Source organism: Lynx rufus, unplaced genomic scaffold (genome assembly GCF_022079265.1).
Source record: "Lynx rufus isolate CCGP_SWC_20201006 ecotype Redwood Valley unplaced genomic scaffold, mLynRuf1.p SCAF_4, whole genome shotgun sequence".
NCBI classification, from domain to species: Eukaryota; Metazoa; Chordata; class Mammalia; order Carnivora; family Felidae; genus Lynx; species Lynx rufus.
In genome coordinates this window covers 39,536,343-39,549,622 of record NW_025814856.1, presented here as the reverse complement: position 1 = coordinate 39,549,622, position 13,280 = coordinate 39,536,343, and the positions used below count along the sequence as shown (strand labels likewise).

Below are 13,280 nucleotides of genomic sequence, written 5' to 3'. Positions count from 1 at the left end.
AAAAAAAAAAAAAAAAAGAAAAAAAAAAAGAAACCAGGCAAGGTAAAAAGAGAGAGACCCAACAATTACTCAACCCTCCCAGAGACAACCATTGTTAACATCTGTGTGTAGACCTTTCCTGACTTCTGTACATATAGGTTATTATTTTTATCTTTAAAAATAAGCCTTAAGTATTCTATTTTAAAAGCCTTTTTTTTCAACTTACATCATGACATTAATGGTTCCATTTTATGTGTCAACTTGGTGAGGCCGTGAACCCAGGTGTTTGGTCAAACACTAGTGTAGGTGCTGCTGTCGAGGTATGTTGTGTCTGTGATCAGTATCTACAAGGAGTTGACTTTAAGTAAAGGAGATTGCCCTTGATTGGGTGGGCTTTATCCAATCAGTGGAAAGGCTTAAGAGCAAAAAAGTGGGATTTCCTGGAGAAAAAGGAATTCTGCCTTGAGACTGTAACACTCGCCTCAGTTTTCAGCCTGCCGTACAAATTTCAGACTTGACAGCCGCCGCAAATCGTTTGAGCCAATTTCCTTAAAAACTTTTCTCCCTTCCCCCCACCCCTCCTTCCCCCTCTTTCTGTTCCTATGGAGAACCCTGACCATCTTTTGATGTGAACAGAAGCCCTGTTATCGACCCTATCTCTACCATGTTACATACAATGTAAACGTCCATTGTGTGCTTCTGTGGCCACTTAATGCCTTATGATGGACACAGAACTTGTTTTTTGCTTTGTCTTATTAGCAGCCCAGAAACAGGCTTAATTGGCTGAAAGGGTTTAGAAATTTTAAAAGTAGAGGGGCAACTGAATGGCTCAGTCAATTAAGCGTCTGAATCTTGACTTCGGCTCAGATCGGCTCAGGTCATGATCTCACAGTTCGTGAGTTTAAGCCCCGCATCGGGCTCTGCGCTGACCATGCGGAGCCTGCTTGGGCTTCTGTCTCCCTCTCTCTGACCCTCCCCCACTTGCTTTCTATCTCTCTCTTAAAAGATAAATAAAAATAAACTTAAAAAAAAAAGGAATGTCAAAGGTACAAAAAAACCCCTAATATTTATGAAAAATATTTAAATACTTTGTGTCTGAAGATACAAAAAAGCCATAAAGCTCCCTCACCATGAATACAGATTATCCATATACCTATGATTGGTGATATTCCTTTCAATCAGATGGCCAGAGATGAAACCACAGTTGCAACCGATGTGTTTTCAGTCAAAACAAATGAAGCTAGTGTAAACAAGGCTATGATAGCACATTTTTGTAATTAAATTTTTGCACACATCAAAAAATAGTTCCTTAAATTCTCAGACGTGAAACTGCTGAGTTAAGTAATATGTGCTTTTAAGGTGTGGGGTCTATAATTCTCCCCCAGGGATTTATCCGAGTCATGTATGTATAAGACCACAGTTTCGAGTATGTCCTATATCCCAGACTATATTAGGCCCAAGATACAGAGAAAAATAAGCTACATCCTTGGCTTCAAAAAAACCCCTGGCCAAAGCCCACTTGCCTTTGTGCCTAGCACAGTGACTCAACAGGAGGCACTCAACAAATATTTGTTAACTGAACAAATGGATAAATGAACGGATGAATGAATGAATGAGCGTGTTATCAGTTGGCTTTTGCTTACTGGCTTAGCACAACAAACAGTTGTCATTTTGGAGGATTCTGTGAGTGAGTTGTGTGGTTCCTCTGGTCTGGGCTGGACTACCTGCTCTCCCCAGGCTCTGCTGGGGCTAGTGTAGCCTCACATATCTGGCAGTGCACAGGCTAGCTGGTCTTGAAGGGCCTCATCCAGGATGGTTCATCTCTGCTCCACATTGTCTCACATCCTCCTGTGGGCTAGCCTTAGCCCGTTCACATGGGGCTAGCCTTGGAGTCCCAAAGAGCAGCAGAAGAGGGCAAGTGCCAGGACACAAGCACTTTTCAGATCTTGACTTGGTCACACTTGCTCTCGTCCCTTTGCTTAAATGAAGTCTCGTGGCCACACGCAGATTAGGACAGAAGGGTGTGGATATAGGGCTGGGAACAGAAGCCTATCCAGAATAGGATTGCTTCTGATTCCAAGCTCGTTGTCTGTGCCCGTTTATCTAAATGCCCGAGCTGGGAACTTGGTTCAGAGTTTCTGAAATTACACTTTGGGCCCTGAACTTTTCCACTAACATGTGTTTAACCCGATGTGTCTGATTCTGGAGGCATGGCTAAGAAAAGCGTTTCTGGGGAGACTGAATGTGAGCCTCGAATGCATGATCACTACCCTGTGTTCTGACCTTTTTCTTAACAAGTGTGGAGAATGATAACTCAGTGTTCCTGGGGCCACCAGTGACTCATTCGATCTCTCCTCACGAACACAGATAAAGTTCAACCGTTACCTGGGTCCCCAACCACATAGCCTCTTGGCTCCATGGACATCATTTTTCTACTTGCTCAGCACTTCGAGGGTGATTTAATGTGAAATTCCTTAGCATCAATTACAGGCTAGCCTCAGGATGGCACCGTGAGGGACCACTTGGGGAGCAGAGAGGTGCCTATCATTACAAAAACTTTGCGCAGATTTCCAAAGAGCAGTTACTGGAATGATGCCTTCGCTACCGCTTTTCTCCTGGAAATCTCTGCCTCCTTCTAAACGCATATGGCATGTTCCAAACAGGAGAAAATAGTTGGTGGAAATCTCCTGCATTCTTTACTTGAGAGGGTGCAGAGGTTAATTTGGGAAATAGTTCTCTAATGGAAGCCAGATTTGGGGAAAGTGAGGAAACATTTAAAAATCATGTCTCCGGTGTGAGTGAGAGGGACACATTTTGATGGTGTGGACCCCATGACACGGGGCTGTCTGGGTCAGTTAGGCGAATGAGATGTTCTTAATAGTCGTGATTGATTCTCCCTTTTGGGACTCAGGGTTCAGAAGATTGTTCTCTGAGCTGTTTATTGTCTGGAATGCTGGATTCTGAGAAAGTTTCTTGGGTGGCATCATATGGGAAAACTTTCCCTGCAGCCTCACGTTCAACCATGTTTTAGCTTCTAATCCTTCCCTTTCCTGTTGTTCCCCTACCCCAGAAGCACCACACACACACACACACACACACACACACACACACACACACACTCACACACGTGCCTACATTATCTGTCTCTGCTCCCCACACTTCTATGTTGTCACCCCAGGAAGGGTATAGAACAGCACTTCTCAAATTATCTGGATAAAGAATTCTTTTGTTTTAGATGTCTAATCCCTTGCAGACAAATACTTTCCTAAAATAGAAGAAAAAAAAATGTCTATAGAAGCAGATATAACAAAGGCATACAAAGTACAAGCCGACATTCTTACTGTTAGATTGCGCAGGCATGAAAGTGCTCAGTTAAGTTGTTATAAAGGTTTCTGAATACTGACTCTCAGTTTCTATACTTAATTTGTTGCAAGCTGGTAACCAGTGGGTCGAGGACACTCCACACAGCACTGATGGAGAACCCCCATTTCAGGGGTGGACTGAATGCCTGATGTTCGTTTATTCACCCGCTTATCCTGCATGCGTTTATTGAGCCTGTGTTCCATCAGGAGCTCTGTGAAACATTGCCAGTTAAAGATAAGACAAAGAGCCCGTCAAGTCGAGGGGGAACACGGGAACAAGGCAGGGACCAGGTCACTGACGGTGGGAGGAGCACTTCACCCAAGTGTTGAGGGCTCAGGGAAGGCTACCTGGAGGAGGTGGCATCTGAGCCAGGTCTGGAAACAGTAGGAAAAAATGGTTCAATGGAAAACAGGGGTTCAAAGTGTTAAGAGGGACTGGACAGAAGAAGTCTTTTCCCAGTAGAGGGAATGGCATTGGTGGACGTCTCGGTGTGTTCAGGGCAGAGCAGGGAGCTGGGTTTGCCTGCGTGCAGAGGTGGAGAAAGGAAGAAATGAGGCTAGGAGCTAGAGCACAGGGTGGGGGTGGAAGGCTTCATCCCAAGGAGCACAGGAAATGCTGCAGGCCCCGGGCAGGGGAGCCCCAGAGGCAGATGTGCATTTCAGGAGGCTCCCAAGACTGCTATGTGTGCAGAAGTTAGAGGGAGGGGAAGGCCAGCTGGGGGCTGCTGTTGACACCCAGCTTGAGGTGATGGTCCCAGTCCAGCTTTGTTGGTGGGGGGGCGGGGGGGCTAAGAGGAGGCACACAGCCTGGACATCTAGATGCAGAGCCCGTAGGACTCAAGGCAAATTGTTTGCAAATGGAAGGCAAAAAAACCTCCAAGGAGACGGTGGAGCCCAGAACACTATTGCGTGTGGACTGCCTAGAGCTGGCCCAGTGAAGGAGGGGGCTGACCTGACCTCCCACGGCTGCTTCTCCTGCCACCAGCCTGGCACCATCTGAAACCACCGGCCTGACTCAGATGGATGGCTTTCCTCAAGCTTCTTTTTAAAAACTGCTAGATCCACCCACCCCTGATCCAAATTACAGGAAAGCAGAGAAGGCTTGACCAAGAGTAAAGGATTCACTCCACACCATGTTGGAAAAAAACCAACCCAGACTAGTAGGTTTGCAATCCTCAAAGCTGTACCTTCTGCCTGACTTTTTTGTTTTGTTTTTGTTTTTTGTTTGTTTAATAATAGCCCAAAGCCCAGGGCCTAATGTCTGTAATGGGTGCCACAAGGGCGTCTCTGTCCTTGTTTCCTGATGGACAGATGCTATGACTGAAGAGCAGTGTTCAATGCTGAAATCACACAACATTCTGCCAACACCAGTTAAATGACAACTCTTGTACAAATAATTCATCTGCTGTTTAGGAGGGGATTGAGCCACATTTTATTGACATCTCCATTTTTTACATGTTAAGGGGGCAATGTTTGGGAGTGCCAGGGGTAGCTGGGCAGAAATGGAGGGGGTGTGATTTCTGCAGGTGGACGTGGGTACCCCTTCTCCACCTGGGGCCACCTGGGCTCTTGCAGGTGCCAAGCCACCCAGAAAAGCCAGGGTCTCGGGAGCGGAGCCAGAGTACCCTTTTCTGCTGCATCTCCTTCAGGAGCAGTTCACTGAAGGATGTCCCTCAAGGTCATTTCACAGGCAGAGTTAGCATGCCGGGTGCCGTGAGGATAAGGGGACAGGGAGGAGAGGGGTTTCTCTAACCAAATGTAAATGATGGGCCCATTCATTAATTGTCCCTGCAGCGGGATATCCATGCCTCATCACCCATCTGGAGCAGTAAGGACTTTGATGAGACTTTTTTTTCCTTAAAAAAAAAAAGAAAAATCCTAAAAACAAACAAACAAACAAACAAGCAAACTGTGAGTTGCTTAAGGACTCACAGTTTTTAGTCCATCTGCACATCCCCACGTTAAGAATTATGACCAACACAGAGTAGGTGTTTAGTGACCATTTGAGGACTAGATGAATGGATGAATTGTAGTTCCTGCCACTGTTGTAGATTTCTGTATACCCAGCTCTTATTTTTCTTCCCCACTTTTTTATCCCCCTGTGGGAGTGGGGATTATAACTGTCTTAATGAAGATGATTTCCCCAGAGCCTACAACAGGGCCTGGCCCTGAGGTTGGATGACCGCACAGATGGATGAAAGAGGAGGAGAAGCCAGGCCTTGTGGCCATGCCCAGCCTGATTGCCAACGTCTGGGGAGCGTTTCTCAGGCTGCTGCAGCCTCCAGCCTGTGACTGCCCTGATGTGGAAATGCCCCAGTTCTCTTCTGGGATGTTCCGCACGGCCCCACTGCTCCCCAGTAATGTTTGGCTTGGTAACATTCTCTTTATTGGCCGCCTCCCCTTATCTCACTTCCCCATTGGCCTTTCCCCATTGGCCTGACTTGCACTCCAAATTTTATCTCAGGATCCGCTGCTGGAGAAAACCCAAAGTAAGACAGATAGACCACATCCTGCCTCCCCATGATGATAACCTTACCAGGATAGATAGTGCACTTCCCCTTCCAACGTTTCTTTTAGGAAAATATCAAACCAAAGAAAATTGAACATTTTCAATCAGTTTCACCAATCAATAACACTTTCCCACAATTGTTTTCACTCCTCTTCGCCCTCTTCCTCTCTCTCAATCTTTCTTAATATATATGTTTGTAGTTTTATAAAGATTGTAATTATATAATGTATATAATTATGTTATACTTTTATTATAATTCTATTTTATTATATTTTATAATATATTCAGGACAAACATGTATTTAGAGTCTACAGTGGGAAACATTTATAAGTTGAACATGCCTTTCTCTTACAAAACGGATACATTTTGTGTGTGTGTGTGTGTGTGTGTGTGTGTGCATGTATTTTTTGGAACCATTTGAAAATAAGTTGCAGACTTCATGAAATTTCACCTGTAAACCCTTAGCATGTGTCTACCAGTAAAAGGGGCACTCTGCTTTGTAATCAGAAATTCCGTGATCACACCCAGGAAACCTAACACTGACATAATAGTACTCTCCTCAGTTCATACTCACATCTCTCCTCCTGTCCCAGTAACATCCTTTATAGCAGTGGGAATATATATATATATACCATCCCACTGGCCCTCCCTGCCCTGGCCCTAACACAGTACCCTGTGGGCACAGTGAATAGCCATTAAATTCAGGCTGAATGAACAGAATGGAACGGGTTCCCTAATATTAAGGGGTGGAGAAGTTTTAGTCACGTGTTTCTGGCAGAGGGACGAATATTGACCCCGGTTGGGGGGCTTGCAGGTTCCCTGAATCCTAGGTCAGATAGCTGAGGGTATGCAGCTGGGTCCTACCACAGTGCCACACTCCTTTCCCAGAGAACCCTGGAGCAGGCAGGGGTGATTCTCCCCTCCGGGCCCACCGCGCAGGTACCTGTTGGTTCAGTTACTCATTTCTGTTGGTCCCGCTCTTTCCAGAATTTTGTTTTCACTGAAAGGAAAAGAAAGCATAACCGAAAAGTGAGGTCAGGGAGGTCCAGTGGCTGTCCTTGGTTTTCAGGACCCGCTACGTCATTTGCGGGACCCAGTACAGAATGAAAATATAAGTTGCTTGATCAGATATCGTTACGAATTTCGAAAAGCGACACTGGGCACTAAACCACGTCGCAGGGCCCTTTGAAGAGCCTTCCCCCCCCATCAGGATATATGCACATGAAGGTGCCTGTGTCAGCACTTAGGCAAGGGCTGCATTCACTGAAGGCCTTTTTTGAGCTTGAAGGTTTTACACCAAAAGCAGTGAATATGGACCGAAGGCTTAAAAGTCTTGTGGAATTAAAACTACATAATTGAACCCAACACCCAACTGGTCAGCAGCGATTATACCCCACAGCCTCTGTGGCCTCTGCGGCTGTCCCATACCCGGTCACCTTGGAGCACGTGGCAGATCTGAGAGTATTTCCCGCCGTAACCTTGCTCATCTGAACACTCATCAGACAAGCGTTCTCCTGAATACCATAACCCCCCTCCCATCAGGGCTGCTCTGAGGCACGGCCCTTCCTCCCTGCTGTTCCCTGGACAAGCTGCCTCCCGTTCCCTGCCACGGTGTCCGACGCTTGAGCTCCACATGTCAATGGATATCGCCAAAGCAGCATCAGGGGCAGGTGAGGTGTTCTGCCTCCCCAGTTCCTTTCTGCAGCGATACAATTCCCGGGAAAGGAGACTGCGGTGTCCCTGTCTGCTAACACACCACAGTTTTGTCAAAGAAAGGCCTGCCTCTCTGTGGAGCTGTTTTCCCTCCCAGGACTCCAGGAGGACAGAATTGCTGCCACTATTTCAGCGTGAAGCCGGGACCCTGGTTGGGGGAGAGCAGGAAGGGGGAGAATACTTGGGGAACTGGCAGGGCTGGGAGCCGAGAGCAGTGGGAGGAAGGGATCCAGGGAGACTGGAGCCATGAGGGGTTCCAAATGCCTGTGTTTCTGCGCCAGAGGATGATGTGCTGGGGAGAAATCGTGGTTTGCTGTTCCTCCGGACGGTCCACCTGGTTGTAAGATCGCCTTTCTTGTAATAGTCTTTATGTAAATTCCTCTCCCCGCCCCCAGACTTGCCAGGTATAACCTACGGGATGAAGTGCAGTGGTTGCCAAAATAAATGTTATCCCAAGATGGGAATCTGTGGAGAGCGGAGGCCCAGCGCCTTCACGCAGGTGTGTGGTCAAAAATCAACGGTGAGTTCCTGTCGCGAATCCTTATCCTCTGCAGGGAGCAGTACAAAGCAGAGGTTTCAACAAAAGTCTGGAAAAAAATAAACATTGCCAGCGGGAGAAACTCGAAACTTCTTCTCGTCAACAGGAAACGTTTCCCTTTTCGTCTGTCAGAAGCAGTCCCGAGCAGTGTGCCGAGCCCTAATTTTTCTTGTCCCGGGATGTAATAAAAATAGCCACTCTTTGGGTGTAAATAAATGACTCTTCCTCCCTGCACCATCACCACCATGTAGAGCAATAATCAGGACCGAATGCTGCTGTGAGCTGGAATTTTGCAAAGACGTGCTGCCATTTTCTATTGCAGGGAGATTTCCAACGTGTCGTCCGTCTCTGTGGGACCGGAAGGAATTTGTGACTGAAATGGAGAAGAGGAGGTCTCCAGGGATTCAGAGTGAAGAGAGACCTGGGGACAAACAGATGTTATCACTGGATCCACAGCAAGACCTTACCACGCCTCTAGACCCTTCCTTTTGGGAACTCTGTCCCCCAGTGTTGTTTTCCGGCCACTGGCAGACCTCCACTACACCTGAGAGTCCTCTGCCTCTGAAAGCCAGCTGACCTCAGGAAAGGTGGGCAATTGAGCCCAGAGGAGCAAGAGAGTGGACAAGTTCATAGCTAATGTGTGAATGAGAGCCAAGATTATGATAGCAGAGACTGTACAACCTCAGTCATGGCAGAAAGAGAATTCCATCCTACTATAGGAGAGGCATGCTCGCCATCTGACCTCCCACACTGAGAAACCCAATAACCCCCAGAAATCCCAGAGGCTGCAGAGGACAGGGGTGCAAGCAAAGAGGAAGGGGGTTGGGAGGGGAGGAGACAGAGATGCCATGTAAGACCACATGTGTAGTCACTCGCTCGAGGATTCCCACATGGGTAATGGTCACGTTAACCAGAGTCGTTTCTCAAGCATTTAGCAGGGCCATGCTGGTGCTCTAAGGTAGACTCAGAGAAGCAAGGCAGAATCCCTGCCCTCAAGGTTCTTATACTCTGGGAAGGGGTAGAGAAGCAAATCCCAAATGGGAGATGAAGCCCAAGAGTGAGAGAGAGAGAGAGAGAGAGAGAGAGAGAGAGAGAGAGAGAGAACAAGTCAGTGAAGGGCAGAAAGAGAGGGAGACACAGAATCCAAAGCAGGCTCCAGGCTCTGAGCTGTCAGCACAGAGCCTGCCACTGGGCTCCAACTCATGAATTGAGCTGAAGTCGACAGAAAGGTGGTGCCCAGATCATCGGGCCGGGGCAGGCGGGCCCTGGAGCAATCTGGAACTGGAAGCCGAGCTCATTCTGAGCAGTCTTCTATGGTAGCCTGTCGCAGGCCAGCCCTGAGGACACGCTCTGTGCCTGGATGCTGGGGACTGGCGGTTGCCAGGCCAGGAGAGATTGAGGACGAGGCCCTGCCCTTCAGCTCTCCACGGTTTTGCTGTGCTTTTACTTTGCACGATCCGTGTGTGTACCCCCAGACTCTCTTCCATTCTTCACCTGGTCTTTGCAGGTCACCAAGTGGAGGCAGATTCCGGAAAATGAAGTTTATGCTCGTCGAAACCAGGGAATCTGAAGGTCCCACTCCTTCCTCAGCCTGGCTCTGGGGTGGGGGGCATGTGAGTTGCTGAGAAGACAGATAGCGTGAGCACTGCTGGGAACGTGTTAGCAATGCAGAGCCTTGAGCCCCACCCCAGACCTGCAGAATCACAGTCTGCCTTTCAACGAGACCCCCACGTGATTTCGGCGCACATTATGAGAGGTGCTGGTTGCCAATCAGAAAGTCGTGGGCTGTAGGACTGTGGACCATCCGCACAACCTTTCTGAACTTCAGTTTCCACATCTGTAAAATAGGCATCAAAGAACAGAATCTATCACACACAGTGAAGACATAAATGGCCCCGCGTGCAGCTCTTACCACAGGGTCCCCAGAGTAAGTGCTTACAATATTGTCATTATTAACCAGATTATTACCTCCTGGCCATGTGACTCACCTTGGGCCGCTTTATCTTTTTCTAGGGTCCAGCTAAGGGCACTGTTCACCGAGTCCTTGGTATTAAGTTCTTGCTTCAACGTAGCCTGTTCTCCTTGGCTTGATAACAAAGGGCTGGAGCTGGAAAAAAAGGAAGTTAGAGTTTCCAGTGAGTCCTCTTTACTTCCCACCTGAGGAAGCTGAGCCCCAGGACGTGCCCTGCCTGGAATCACAGGGCTCAGGGCTGGCAGAGCGAGGTGGTGGGGGATGGGGGCACGGTTCTGAATCCCCTGTTCAGAAACTCTCACCATAACAAAAACAACAGCTTCTGTGCTTTGGCACCTACTTGGTGCCAGACACCAGACTTGGGGTTTATCAAAAGAAGCATCTCATTTAATCTGCATAACAATCTTCCACTTCAATGACAAGAAATCCAAGCTCTCAGAGTTACGTAATGTGCCCAAGGCGTCAGAACCTCAAAGGACAAGCAGGGGCAGAATGGAATTTGGGGCGGAATCTGGTTCCCCGACTCCACGGTCCCCAGTGGACCATCCCCTTCTGTTCCACGCCCCTCAGGAAAGCTCCCTGTGGGAGAGACAGGCATGTGTGGGTGCTAATGGGTAGCAAATGTACTCTTCCTTGACCTGGGTGCTGGATATAGGAGTCTTTATTTTACTATGGCTCTTTAAACTGTGCAAATGTTTTCACGCACACACTGTATCCATCAAAATATTGCACATCCATAACTTAAAAACAAATAGAAAAGAATAGAAATCTCACAGGTGTTTAAATACAAGCCCGGGTGATCTCAAGGCAGGAAGAAGAGGATTAAGCTTGACTTAAAAGCAAGGAAAAAAAATCCCGGGTTTGGCCTAGGGGAGCCTGGAGTTAGCACCCCGACTGGAGAGCAGACGGGCTAATTGCCTGGCAGGCCCTGAAGGGGCAGGGTGGGTGGGGCCTCACATTTAGGAAAGTTTCTAGAACCAGGCCATGAAGAAAACAATTTGTCTTTTGCTTCACAGGTTCCAGTGAGGACAGGTGGGTGACTACATTCTCTTTCACTGGTTTCCCAAGGCGTCAGGGGAAACTGTCTATGATTATATTAATGGCAGGGTCATTTATGATGCTGGAAATTAGGAAACCACCTAAAAGTCCATCAGTAGGGGCAAACTAAAAAATGTACGGCGTCTCCAAATAAAGGGTGGGCGCTAAAAGCCATTGAAAAGCCAGGACATAGCAAACATAACAAGGACTTTAACTGCAGTCGTGGCCCTGGGTTGAGGGCGTTCGGTGGGGGGTGCACAGGTACCCATTCTGGTGATTCATTCCCACAGCACATCCCCCTCCTACACATGAGGAAATGGAGGTTCAGAGAGGTAGAATCACTTGGTCAACATCCCACAGCTGTGATGTGCAAAGATGTTCATGACATCTTAAAATTTAAAAAGCAGCTTATAGGGGGCACCTGGGTGCCTCATTAGGTTAAGCATATGATTCTTGATTTGGGCTCAGCTCGTGATCTCAGGTTTGTGGGTTCAAGCCCCACATGAGACTCTGTGCTGTCAGGGTGGAGCCTGCTTGGGATTCTGTCTCTCCCTCTCTCTCTCTGCCCCTCCCTCACTCACACACTCTTTCTCTCTCAAAAATAAATAAACTAAAAAAAAAAAAAATTTTTTTTTAAAGCAGCTTATAGGGTACCTGGCTGGCTCAGTCAGTAAAGCATGTGACTCTTGATCTCAGGTTGTGAGTTCAAGACCCACATTGGGTGTAGAGTTTACTTAAAAATAAAATAAAATTTTTAAAAATTAAAAAAATTAAAACGCTTAACTGAGGGTGTACTGACTCATTTCAATTTTGTATACAAGGGCCGATGACGGGGGTTGATGTTACAAATTATGTCACATGTGAATCAGCTGATGGGCATCTCTACCATCATTGCAAATAACGCTGTTGATTTCTAATAGTTGATACGGAAGGGGTTCGTGGCTGAGTCAATTAAAAAAGAAAGGAGAAGGAGGAGAAGGAGGAGAGAAGAGGCAGTGTTTGCAATATGACTGACTGCAGTGTGTGTGTGTGTGTGTAAACAGTGCTTTTAAACTGAGGGTGATTTTGCCCCTCGAGGGACGTTTGGCGATGTCGGGAGACAGGTTTGGCTATCACAAATGTGGCGAAGGAGATTCGGGATGCTGCTCAACATCCTGTGATGCACAGGACAGACCTCACTACAAAGAATTATCCCACCTGGGGCGCCTGAGTGGCGCAGTCGGTTAAGCGTCCGACTTCAGCCAGGTCACGATCTCGCGGTCCGTGAGTTCGAGCCCCGCGTCGGGCTCTGGGCTGATGGCTCAGAGCCTGGAGCCTGTTTCCGATTCTGTGTCTCCCTCTCTCTCCGCCCCTCCCCCATTCATGCTCTATCTCTCTCTGTCTCAAAAATAAATAAACGTCAAAAAAAAAAAAGAATTATCCCACCAAAATGTCAATAGTTTGGGGCGCCTGGGTGGATCAGTCAGTTGAGAGTCCGACTTCGGCTCAGGTCATGCATGATCTCACGGTTCATGAATTCGAGCCCTGCACCAGGCTCACTGCTGTCAGAGCAGGGCCTGCTTGGGATTCTCTGTCCCCCTCTCTCGCTGCCCCTTCCTAGCTTGTGCTCTCTCTCAAAAATAAACAAATCTAGGGCGCCTGGGTGGCGCAGTCGGTTAAGCGTCCGACTTCAGCCAGGTCACGATCTCGCGGTCCGTGAGTTCGAGCCCCGCGTCGGGCTCTGGGCTGATGGCTCAGAGCCTGGAGCCTGTTTCCGATTCTGTGTCTCCCTCTCTCTCTGCCCCTCCCCCGTTCATGCTCTGTCTCTCCCTGTCTTAAAAATAAATAAACGTTGGGAAAAAAAATTAAAAAAAAAAAAAAAAACAAATCTTTAAAAAAAAAAAACCTTAAGAAACAAACAAACCCAAAATGTCAATGGTTTCATACACACATGTACACATGCAGAGAGAAAGAAAGTCTGGAAGGAATATTTCAGAATAAAAATCTCTATCTTTGGGTGTAAGGTGCATTTTCTATTTTTTTTTAAACAAGGAACATGACTAAGTGTGTGGGGGGAGGGGCGGCCAGAATGGGTATTATATAGTTACAACTGCCTTAGAAACAGTTCAGTTGGAGCAGAAGAGGGGAGGAAGGTTTGGGGGGAAGTTTTCCAGGGGTTCAAGCCGATGC

At 47.6% G+C, this 13,280-nt stretch overlaps 1 long non-coding RNA gene across 22 annotated transcripts in view; it reads left to right on the top strand.

Annotated features, from left to right (window-relative positions):
* Positions 1-13,280, top strand: part of LOC124524294 (uncharacterized) — a 232,621-nt gene that overhangs the window by 128,544 nt on the left and 90,797 nt on the right. For 4 of the 22 annotated variants that reach the window (XR_006965200.1, XR_006965197.1, XR_006965198.1 and 1 more), the window contains exons 9-10: positions 8,424-8,688; positions 9,609-10,028. The exons of 16 other annotated variants lie outside the window; for them this stretch is intronic. This is a non-coding gene — a long non-coding RNA (uncharacterized LOC124524294). Of the gene's footprint in view, positions 1-7,392; positions 7,684-8,423; positions 8,689-9,608; positions 10,029-10,114; positions 10,869-13,280 lie in introns of those variants that run through there. 2 more of the 22 variants (XR_006965194.1, XR_006965208.1) reach the window with 2 other exon arrangements.